General features: G+C 27.9%; 1 long non-coding RNA gene across 1 annotated transcript; it reads left to right on the top strand.

The window, feature by feature from the left end:
* Positions 1 to 9,620: 9,620 nt before the first annotated feature.
* On the top strand, positions 9,621 to 12,453 carry LOC119601220. Its single transcript, XR_005231200.1, has 2 exons — positions 9,621 to 9,867; positions 12,411 to 12,453. It is a non-coding gene; the product is annotated as an uncharacterized LOC119601220 (long non-coding RNA).
* Positions 12,454 to 12,816: the final 363 nt, after the last annotated feature.

Below are 12,816 nucleotides of genomic sequence, written 5' to 3'. Positions count from 1 at the left end.
TAACTAACTAACTAACTAACTACTAACTAACTAACTAACTAACTAACTACTAACTAACTAACTAACTAACTAACTAACTAACTAACTACTACTACTAACTACTAACTAACTAACTAACTAACTAACTAACTAACTAACTAACTAACTAACTAACTAACTAACTAACTAACTACTAACTAACTAACTAACTAACTAACTAACTAACTAACTACTAACTAACTAACTAACTAACTAACTACTAACTAACTACTAACTAACTAACTAACTAACTACTAACTAACTAACTAACTACTAACTAACTAACTAACTAACTAACTAACTAACTACTAACTAACTAACTAACTAACTAACTAACTAACTAACTAACTAACTAACTAACTAACTAACTAACTACTAACTAACTACTAACTAACTAACTAACTAACTAACTAACTAACTAACTAACTACTAACTAACTAACTACTAACTAACTAACTAACTAACTAACTAACTAACTAACTAACTAACTAACTAACTAACTAACTAACTAACTAACTAACTAACTAACTAACTAACTAACTAACTAACTAACTAACTAACTAACTACTAACTAACTAACTAACTAACTAACTAACTAACTAACTACTAACTAACTAACTAACTAACTAACTAACTAACTAACTAACTAACTAACTAACTAACTAACTAACTAACTAACTAACTACTAACTAACTAACTAACTAACTAACTAACTAACTAACTAACTAACTAACTAACTACTAACTAACTAACTAACTAACTAACTAACTACTAACTAACTAACTAACTAACTAACTAACTAACTAACTAACTAACTAACTAACTAACTAACTAACTAACTAACTAACTAACTAACTAACTAACTAACTAACTAACTAACTAACTAACTAACTAACTAACTAACTAAACTAACTAACTAACTAACTAACTACTAACTAACTAACTAACTAACTAACTAACTAACTAACTACTACTAACTAACTAACTAACTAACTAACTAACTAACTAACTACTAACTACTAACTAACTAACTAACTAACTAACTAACTAACTAACTAACTAACTAACTAACTAACTAACTAACTAACAAACTAACAAACTAACAAACTAACTAACTAACTAACTAACTGGAAATTCAGTCCACATAGTACTTCCGTTTATAGTTTATTCTATAGGGTAGTCTATAGTCTATAGTCTAGTCAATTGTCTAGTCTTTATTCCAGTCCATAGTCTAGTCTATATTCTAGTCTATAGTCTAGTCTTCAGTGTAGTCTATAGTCTAGTCTACAGTCTAATCTACAGTTTAGCCTATAGTCTAGCCTATTTTAGTCTGGTAATTATAGTATTGTCTATTATATTCTAGTCTATAGTTTAGTCTATAGTCTAGTCAATTGTCTAGTCTTTATTCCAGTCCATAGTCTAGTCTATAGTCTAGTCAATTGTCTAGTCTTTATTCCAGTCCATAGTCTAGTCTATATTCTAGTCTATAGTCTAGTCTACAGTCTAGTCTATAGTCTAGTCTACAGTTTAGCCTATAGTCTAGCCTATTTTAGTCTGGTAATTATAGTATTGTCTATTATATTCTAGTCTATAGTTTACTCTATAGTCTAGTCTATATTCTAGTCCATTGTCTGTAGTCTAGTATATATTCTATTTTATAGTCTGGCCTATTTACTGGTCTATAGTGTAGTGTAGTTTAATCTAGTCTTTAGTCAAGTCTGTGGTGTAGTCTTTGGTCCAGTCTTTGGTCCTATCTATAATCTAGTCTAAAGTATAGTCTATAGTCCAGTCTTTGATTCAGTCTTTGGTCCTGTGTATAGTCTAGTCTATAGTCCAGTCCTATAGTCTAGTCTATAGTCTAGTCTATAGTCCAGTCTAGTCTAGTCTATAGTCTAGTCTATAGTCTAGTCTATAGTCTAGTCTATAGTCTAGTCTATAGTCTAGTCTATAGTCTAGTCTATAGTCTAGTCTATAGTCTAGTCTATAGTCTAGTCTATAGTCTAGTCTATAGTCTAGTCTATAGTCTAGTCTATAGTCTAGTCTATAGTCTAGTCTATAGTCTAGTCTAGTCTAGTCTATAGTCTAGTCTATAGTCTAGTCTATAGTCTAGTCTATAGTCTAGTCTATAGTCTAGTCTATAGTCTAGTCTATAGTCTAGTCTATAGTCTAGTCTATAGTCTAGTCTATAGTCTATCTAGTCTAGTCTATAGTCTAGTCTAGTCTATAGTCTAGTCTATAGTCTAGTCTATAGTCTAGTCTATAGTCTAGTCTATAGTCTAGTCTATAGTCTAGTCTATAGTCTAGTCTATAGTCTAGTCTATAGTCTAGTCTATAGTCTAGTCTATAGTCTAGTCTATAGTCTAGTCTATAGTCTAGTCTATAGTCTAGTCTATAGTCTAGTCTATAGTCTAGTCTATAGTCTAGTCTATAGTCTAGTCTATAGTCTAGTCTATAGTCTAGTCTATAGTCTAGTCTATAGTCTAGTCTATAGTCTAGTCTAGTCTAGTCTAGTCTATAGTCTAGTCTATAGTCTAGTCTAGTCTATAGTCTAGTCTATAGTCTAGTCTATAGTCTAGTCTATAGTCTAGTCTATAGTCTAGTCTATAGTCTAGTCTATAGTCTAGTCTATAGTCTAGTCTATAGTCTAGTCTATAGTCTAGTCTATAGTCTAGTCTATAGTCTAGTCTATAGTCTAGTCTATAGTCTAGTCTATAGTCTAGTCATAGTCTAGTCTATCTATAGTCTAGTCTATAGTCTAGTCTATAGTCTAGTCTATAGTCTAGTCTATAGTCTAGTCTATAGTCTAGTCTATAGTCTAGTCTATAGTCTAGTCTATAGTCTAGTCTATAGTCTAGTCTATAGTCTAGTCTATAGTCTAGTCTATAGTCTAGTCTATAGTCTAGTCTATAGTCTAGTCTATAGTCTAGTCTATAGTCTAGTCTATAGTCTAGTCTATAGTCTAGTCTATAGTCTAGTCTATAGTCTAGTCTATAGTCTAGTCTATAGTCTAGTCTATAGTCTAGTCTATAGTCTAGTCTATAGTCTAGTCTATAGTCTAGTCTATAGTCTAGTCTATAGTCTAGTCTATAGTCTAGTCTATAGTCTAGTCTATAGTCTAGTCTAGTCTATAGTCCAGTCTATAGTCTAGTCATAGTCTAGTCTAGTCTATAGTCCAGTCTATAGTCTAGTCTATAGTCTAGTCTAGTCTATAGTCCAGTCTATAGTCTAGTCTATAGTCTAGTCTATAGTCTAGTCTATAGTCTAGTCTATAGTCTAGTCTATAGTCTAGTCTATAGTCTAGTCTATAGTCTAGTCTATAGTCTAGTCTATAGTCTAGTCTATAGTCTAGTCTATAGTCTAGTCTATAGTCTAGTCTATAGTCTAGTCTATAGTCTAGTCTATAGTCTAGTCTATAGTCTAGTCTATAGTCTAGTCTATAGTTTAGTCTATAGTCTAGTCTATAGTCTAGTCTATAGTCTAGTCTATAGTCTAGTCTATAGCCTAGTCTATAGTCTAGTCTATAGTCTAGTCTATAGTCTAGTCTATAGTCTAGTCTATAGTCTAGTCTATAGTCAAGTCTATAGTCTAGTCTATAGTCTAGTATATAGTCTAGTATATAGCCTAGTCTATAGACTAAAGTAAAATTTAGGAAATTTAAATGGCAATATGTCTCTAGTTGTTGTTGTATCAGTACGACGCGTTGGACAATACTTTCCTGGGAAAAAACTTTCAGTTGGTATTGCTGTCGCTGATATGATAATCTTTGGCATTTATGAATCGGGTCGTTCGGCGAATGAAGTACGAATTAATCGTCTGTAATAATATAAGACGTTTTACAATAACTGTGTTTTCTATAGAAAGAAAATATCGGTACCTTCTACAACTCTAATGATCATTTACTAAACAATCGTACAAATTAATTTAATCTATTTATTTAGTTTCCTTTTTCTTTTTTTTTTTTTTGCTGACCATATTGAATTACCACCAAAACTCCAAATAAAAAGTCTATTACAACTTTTTTTCTCTAAAGTAACAAAAAAATAATTTCAGTTACAACTTTGTTTTTAGTTTTGTGTGATATTTACAATCCATTCCCTCAGAAGAAAAAAGTTAAAAAGTAACCATTTGATAGCAACTAAATACAAAAAAAAAGTGGAAAAAATATTAGGAACTAGTTTAGTATGCCAACAATCTCAAGCTGCAAGTCGTGCGGATTGTGTGCTAAACTAACAAATTTTCCAGCTTAGAAAGATTTTTGTGAATTTTTATTATTTTTGTTGTTATTTTTTTTTTTCTATTTCAAATTACATAAGGCAACAGCAGCTCAACACGGCTGAAAATGTGCAAAGAAAAACTAGTTACTTGATTTAGTTAAAATGAATGTTGAAATCAAAACCGAATGACTTTTATTGCGTGAATGAGTCATACTCTAATAAAAACAACTACAACTAAATAAATCTTGCCAAATGGATTTAAAATAAAAAACTAAATTAAAAAAATAATAATGTTTTTAAAAATTACTATCTATCGCCTTAATGATTGTATGATTTGAATGTCTGGCAACATTTAATAAAGAGATTATCCTGTTTGCAAATAATATGAAATTCTATTAAAAAAATTCAATTTAAATTTTCTTATTTTATGTTGGTTGATCTGAAGATTAATGTCTTTTTTCAAATGATTAAAAAAGAGTTATAAAAATTTAACTCTAGTGGAAATTTAAAGGCACTTGGATGACATATTTGCATACACTTAAAGAAAATCTTTATTTTTACTACAGTTGTCTTATTTTCGACTTCCAAAAGAGAGTTTATTTCTGGCTTTTATGACAACAGTTCTATGGTATTGGTTCCGTAGAACTTTCAGAATCTGTCAAGCGATAAACATTTGCCAATTTTAGGATCTTCTTGAATTCAAAAACCTTTACTATAAGGAATTGAATATTGTACTTCCAGCCCTTCCTTCAATCGACCGACAGTGATCTTTATCTATCACACGATGTCAAAGAAAATATTGAAGCTATCATAGTGTACTAACTGACTAAGGTAGGTTTCAAACTATCAGATCGGCATTTCTTCCGGTTGCGACAAGTTAGGACTTTCTATAACAACCGGGAAACTAAGACGATTTCTTCCAAAATAGCCTCTTCCAAGTAAAACTCTCAAAGGAGACTTTCTGTTTTCGAAAACTGCTTTGAGAGAGAATTATTAAACGATCGAAGAATTGATATCGTCTCGAATGAGTCACCAACTGCCCGATGTTTGGATCTCGCTACTCTTCACTAAGTAAATTATTTAACAAAGTTTACAATAGCTTGCCCATTGACAAACCAAACTCCTTACCTACTTATTCTTTAAACCTCCTTTTTTCTATCTCCTCTATATAAGAAGAATTATCTTAGAGAGTCTGCTAAGAAGACTAATGGTCCATACGCTTGTTCTCTGGGACATAATACAGGTTAAAAACTCCTTTTTCAATACCTTTTGGACTCATAACAACTTGGGATATTTCCAAGCGCACCTTGTTCATAAATCGGATGCTGCATTGGTGTAAGTAAAGACGTTATGGGTCGCTGATGTTGCAATTGTTCGGAATACATTGTTGACTAACTATACTGAACATTTGGCTTTAGACTTCGCCCTTACTTCACAAATGATTACCGTCCATTACAATAATTCTCAATCCTCAATGAACTGAACAAACTTAAGTACCACAGATTTTAGTGAACCGTCTTAACGTTAATGTTATTGCAATAATCGGGTAAAGACATGTCGGCAGTCTGTCGAGACTATAACTTTGACTCGCGATCAAATCAATTAACCTAACCCGCAGGGTTAACTGGTTTTATGGAACCAGTTGCTTGCAGGATATGGTATCCTGCTTGGTCTCGCTCTAGGGACTGAAGATTGCAGAAGAGAATGTTGGTTGAAACATTGATGAAATTTTGTCTTCAAGATAAGTTCCGGTGCTGTTGCCGACAGGGGAATGATTGTGGGAGTATATGTTGGGAATGTGCTTATATCATAAGTATTGGATGCATATATTTCGGGACCGTCCCATGTCTCTAATTATGCAAGTCTTGGCTTATTAATGGAGAACGTACTTCAGTTTATCAAATATGTATGTCTTTCGGTGCCGTTGCCGAATCAGAACGGGTCATCTTAGTAGTGTGTATTGTAGAGGAAGGGTTCTGATATGGTCTGAATATTGCTGGACATTCTATGGCGGAGCTATTACGATAAGTGTTCCACCTGAGTGTACTTTGCAAATCACAAGGGGGTGGTGTAAAAACGAAGTCATCGAATCGAAGTCGTGAATAAAGATAAACAGTGCTTAGGTTGGAGACGTGACCTTTATAGTTCAATATGGCGGGTACTTACGTAAAGTACATCTGGACCCTTTTTTGAAAAAACATAGTAAGGTCCATCCAAATGGGGGAAAAGACAAAACGGATTCAATAAGGAACTTTGCAGACGTCGAAGTCGTGAATGATATAAACAGTTCTTTGGATGGAGACGTGACCTTTACTTTTTGAAAAACCTTAGTAAGTTCCATCCAAATGGAGGATGAGACATTACGGATTCAAGTAGGGAATTTGTAGACGTCGAAGTCGTGGAGGAGATAAACAGTACTTTGGATGGAGACGAGACCCTTACTGTCGTATCACGGGACTTTGCGGACGTCGAAGAGATAAAAAGTACTTTGGATGGAGACGTGACACTTACTGATCTACACACATGCCAAAATTGTTGAGCGTGATAGACATGTACTGCCCGACTTGATCGTTTATGGTATTTTGCGATTGACACCTGTCTTCTTAAGTGTATCCAGAGTCTATAAGAAGATGGATATGACAGATACTGCCCGACCTGAACGTGGATGGAGTTTTGGAATTGAAATCTCTTCAGTTGATTCCAGTGCCTTTATGAAGATGGATATGACAGTACTGCCCGAACTGAAGGTGGATGGTGTTTGGGGATTTAATAATATGGAGAAGTTAGATTTACTCTCTGACAAGAACTCTCTTGGGATCTTTGGGGGTTGAATGATGGCCACATGATCCTTGCCTGTATACAGGTGGCCTCAGTCGACCATCTACATTGCTTAAGCTCATATAGTTTTTCACGTATAGAGCGTTTGCAGGTTGAAAGCGCTATACCGACGAAAGGGTCGGTGCTCTCTTCCAAGTGAGGAACCTAATTTGGCAAGAGAGTCCGCAGTAGTATTACCAGAAATTTGTTGATGTCCTGGAATCCAGTACAGTCCTAATGTGGAATGTTTCGCCATCTCATTAAGGGATGGCCGGCATTCTAGGACTAAGTTTGATGTTGTATAGGCACCACTTAGAACCTTAAGGACTGCCTGGCTATCGGTATATATTTGAAGCCAGTTTGCAGCTCATTTTATGGCAAACAGTGTGACCTCCGGTAGGTTAGTGGTTAGTGTTCTAGTCTGGTAGACCGGAGGTGGTGGGTTCGATTCCCACCTGAGGCACTGGTTAAGGAGCGCACAACAGGCCCGATATAGGTCTAGGTGTATTTCTTCGGATTTGATGTATATATATATCCTCCTTTCAAGCTAACTAACTAACTAACTAACTAACTAACTAACTAACTAACTAACTAACTAACTAACTAACTAACTAACTAACTAACTAACTAACTAACTAACTACTAACTAACTACTAACTAACTAACTAACTAACTAACTACTAACTAACTAACTAACTACTAACTAACTAACTAACTAACTAACTAACTAACTAACTAACTAACTACTAACTAACTAACTAACTAACTAACTAACTAACTACTAACTAACTAACTAACTACTAACTAACTAACTAACTAACTAACTAACTAACTAACTAACTAACTAACTAACTAACTAACTAACTAACTAACTAACTAACTAACTACTAACTAACTAACTAACTAACTAACTACTAACTAACTACTAACTAACTAACTAACTAACTAACTAACTAACTAACTACTAACTAACTACTAACTAACTAACTAACTAACTAACTAACTAACTAACTAACTAACTAACTAACTAACTAACTAACTAACTAACTAACTAACTAACTAACTAACTAACTAACTAACTAACTAACTAACTAACTAACTAACTAACTAACTAACTAACTAACTAACTAACTAACTAACTAACTAACTAACTAACTACTAACTAACTAACTAACTAACTACTAACTAACTAACTAACTAACTAACTAACTAACTAACTAACTAACTAACTAACTAACTAACTAACTAACTAACTAACTAACTAACTAATCCCATCATGACCTAAAGGCTGAAATAATTAACCCACTTCCTTAGGACAATTGTTAACGTGTTAATGGTAACATATGGTAACACAATGGGTCATAACTGGACCCAAATAAACTTTGCCTCAGGCGGCTGCCTGACCTAGACCTTAGAGAAGCTTTCTCTTTCTAACGAGATCAGTAGGAACCAAAATAGAAGTACGATTATGTTTAAACTAAGCTTTTTAACATGAGCTAAGTTTCTATAGGGTCTCTTTTTCACCTTTTCACATACATATGTACTCACTGCATATATGCACACCACTTACCAATACCTTTACAAAAAAACATTTGTTGTTATGACCATAAACAAAAATGTTTGTTTGTGTTTGCTTTAAGCCAATAATGAAAGAAACAACAAAACACTTGTTGTAGGTGTTTAGTTAAGCTGAGGTGAAAAGCTTTTGAACACCTGTTAATAGTGTTTATTAGCAACAAACACACGCTGTAGAAAATAAACTTTTAAAAAAAGCTTTCAAATATTGGCAATAACAAAAGGGTGGGTGTTTTAACAACAAATTGTGAACAAATTTAAATTAAATTTTAGAAAAATTAGTTTAAAATATAAGAAAAAAAGTGTTTTTTTAAAGTTTATTATCAGAATAATGAGGAGGTGAATAAGTAGTTTATATAGTGGAAATAATTTAAATAATAATGAGTTGTTGTTGTTGTAGTTTTTTTTTTAAAAACAGGCAGACACAAAAAATCTCAAGAATGTTTGGGCGATCAGGTTTCGCCTGTTTGCTAGTGGCTGGTTGATTTTTTCTTCGTCGTTGTAGTTGTTGTTGTTTGCTTACTTTCAAAGATCATTGTTGCTGTTGGTGGTAAGTATAAAAAATATACATATAAAGCTGTTGTTAAGTTTGCTGCTGCTGCTGTTGCTGATTTTTTTTTCAAAAACCAAAAAAATTCATTCTCAAATTTTTCTACTTTTGCTGTAAAGCTGCTTGCTTGCTGCCTTTGTTGCACATGCTGCTGCTGTTGCTGCTTGTTACTTACTAACTACAACTTGATTTGTTTTAATGACCGGCTTAAACAGAGGTGAATTTTTTGTTTTAAATTTTCTCAAATTTTTGCTGTAGTTTCCCTTCCTACTGACTTGTTTTTTTGCATTGAAAATTTTAATATTTATTGTAGTTGTTGTTGTTGTAGCTCCCACTTGAATATTTCGACTGTTTGTTTGTTTGTTTGTTTGTTTTGGATCATGGTGAGTTTCTTTTCTACGAACAAACTCCTCTGTCTCTGATAGCAACAACAATTAGTCTCCATTTAGACGTGTTCGGCTTAACTTGTGTGCACGCGCTTGTTTAAGTTTTAGATTTTAATCATCATTTTCATTTGTTTTCTGAAAACAGAAAAATACAAAAAAAACATTTTAAACTTTATGTAAACGAATAGAATTTTCTTTAATTTTAAAAAGTTTTTGAAAAAAATTTTAAACGAAAAAATTTAACGAAAACCGTGTGTGTGTGGCATTCAAATTTTGAATTTTAAACGAAAACTTAAACAAAAATATTGTAATTATTTGGCTTTTTAAAGAAAATATTTAATTTCTACAAACCAGTATTGAACTTTAATAAAAAACAGCAGAGAAAATTTGCAATAAAATTTGAAATTTTTTTTAAATTATAAAACGAAAACAAAAGTTTACAACAGAAATAAACCAAAATTATTGGATTTTTATAAAAAAGTATTGAAATTGAAACAAAAATTAAAAAAACATATTGATTTTTTTTACAAAAAGTATTGAAATTGAAACCAAACAAATACTAGCAGCAAATAAAATTATTCGATTATTATAAAAAAAGTATTGAAATTGAAACAAAAATTAAAAAAAAATATTGATTTTTTTACAAAAAAAGTATTGAAATTGAAACCAAACAAATACTGGCAGCAAAAATTTCAAAAATATTGAATTTTTTTAAAATATTGAATAAAAAAGTATTGAAATTGTAAACAAACTTAAATAGGAAACAAAAATTTAAAAAAAATATTGAATTTTTGTAAAAAAAAGTATTGAAACTAAAACAATAAAAATTTAAAAAATATTTTTAATTTTTGTAAAAAAAAGTATTGAAACTAAAACAACAATTTTTTTAAATTTAATTTTTAAAAAAATCTTATAAGAAAAAATGTGACAAAAACAAAGTTAGAAAAATTTGAAAGTTTTTAAAAATTTTTAAATTTTTAAAATTTTAAAATTTTTTAAAATTTTAAAAAATTTGAAAATTTTAAAAACAATTTGAAATTTCTAAAATAAAAATTGTTAAAGGAAAATTATTAAACTTTAAAATCATTTAAAAAACTACATTTTTTAAAAAACTAAAATTTAAATTGAAAAAAAAAATTCAAAATTTAATTTTTAACACATTAAATTTTAAAAAACTTTCTACAATAAAATTATTAAAATAAAATTTAATTGAATATTAATCAAATAATTTTGAAAAACTCAAAATAAAATCAAATAAAAACTTTGAAAACTATTTGAAATTTCTAAAAATTTTGTTTAAAATTATTAAAATCTTTAAAAAAATAAAATTTTATAAATAAAAAACTTCAAATTTAAAATTTTAAAAAAATTAAAAATTTACCAAAAATTTTCAAATTTATAAAAAATTTCAAAATTTAAAAAATTTTAAAAATTTTATATTTAAGAAATTAAATTTTGTAAAAAACTTGTCACACAAAATTTATTAAAATAAAAATAAACAGAAATAATCAAATAATTTTGAAAAACTCAAAATATAAATAAAATAAAAACTTAAATCTCAAAAAATTTCAAAATTTTAAAAACAATTTGAAATTTCTAAAAAATTGTTAAACGAAAATTATTAAATTAAAAAATTATTAAAATCATTTAAATAATAACATTTTATAAATAAAAACTTCAAATTTAAAAAGTTTCAAAATTTTCAAAAAATTTCAAAACTTTCAAAAAATTTAAAAACTTTTAAAAAATTCAAAATTTAATTTTAAAAAAATTAAATATGTAAAATATTGTCACACAAAAACTGTTAAAATAAAAATAAACAAAAATAATCAAATAATTTTGAAAAAAATAAAAATTTTTCAAAAATTTAAAAAATTTCAAATTTTTAAATTTTAAAAAATTTCAAAATTTTCAAAAAACCATTAAACAAAAACTAAAAATTAAACAAAAACAATAAAATAATTTTGAAAAAATTCAATATTTTTTAAATAAAAACTTAAAATTAAAATGTTTAAAAATTTCAAAATATTACATAAACATTTTTAAAATAAAATTAAACGAAAATAATAAAATAATTTGAAAAAAATTTCGAATTTATCAAATAAAAACTTAAATTTTTAAATTTTAAAATAATTCAAAATTATAGAAAAATTCAAAATTTTAAAAATTAAATTAAATTCATAAAAATTGCTAAACGAACATTTTTTTAATTAAAATTAAATGAAAAAAAAATAAAATAATTTTGAAAAAAATAAAAAAAAACTTAAATTTAAATTTTTAAAAAATTTTAATATTTTAAAGAAATTCAAAATTTTCAAAATAAAATAAAATTAGTAAAAATTGCTAAATAAAATTATTAAAACAAAATTTAATAAAATTTAAAAAAATTTCAAAATTAAAAAAAAGTTTCAAAATTTGTAATATTCAAATAAAATAAAATAAAATAAAGTACTAAAATAATTTTGAAAAAAACTTAAATTTAAAATTTGAAAAAATTTCAAAATTATAAAAAAATTTAAAACTTTCATAAAAAATTTTATATTAAATTTTTTTTTAAATAATATTAAAAATATTAATAAAAACATTTTTACAAAAAATCTTTATTTAATATAATAAAAAACAATAAAAATTTTTAAAAAACTGAAATTTTGAAAAATTTTAAATTACTGTTTTTCAAATTTATTAACAAGAATTTGAATATTTCAGTATAAATAACGAAGATTGGCAATTTTTTTATAAATAAAACGAGAAAATATAATAAAAATTTATTAAAAGAAATTGAAAATTTTGAAAAAAAATATAAAAATTTGAAAATTATTAAAAAAAAATTAAAATAATTAAATATTACAGAAGTTTTTTTTAATAAAAAACATTCAATAATTTCTAAAAAGTATAAAAAAATAAAACAAAACCTTCAAAGTAATTTTCGACTCAATAAAACTACGATTTAACTAAAAATAATAAAACAATTTAACTAAAAAAATTTTAAAAAATTTCAAAAACTTTCTTTGAAATTTCTACAAAAAAAAAAAAAAAATTCATGATAAATTTTAAAAGATTTTATCTTTGAAATATTAAAATCAAAACAAATCGTTAAAAAATTTATAAACAAAAAAAATATTGTGTAAAAAAACGTGAAACAAATTTTAGTATTCAATACAAAATTTAATAAATTCATACACCCAGCAAACACGTTTCAATTAACGTCATAATAAAACGTAACAAAATTAAATAATTTTTTTAAACAATTTTCAAA

The sequence above is a fragment of the Lucilia sericata genome, unplaced genomic scaffold (assembly GCF_015586225.1).
Source record: "Lucilia sericata isolate MDLA Ls3-8-SP2 unplaced genomic scaffold, ASM1558622v1 Contig000151F_arrow, whole genome shotgun sequence".
Taxonomy (NCBI): Eukaryota; Metazoa; Arthropoda; class Insecta; order Diptera; family Calliphoridae; genus Lucilia; species Lucilia sericata.
The sequence above is the reverse complement of the archived record's forward strand: the minus strand, read 5'-3'. Positions and strand labels throughout refer to the sequence as shown.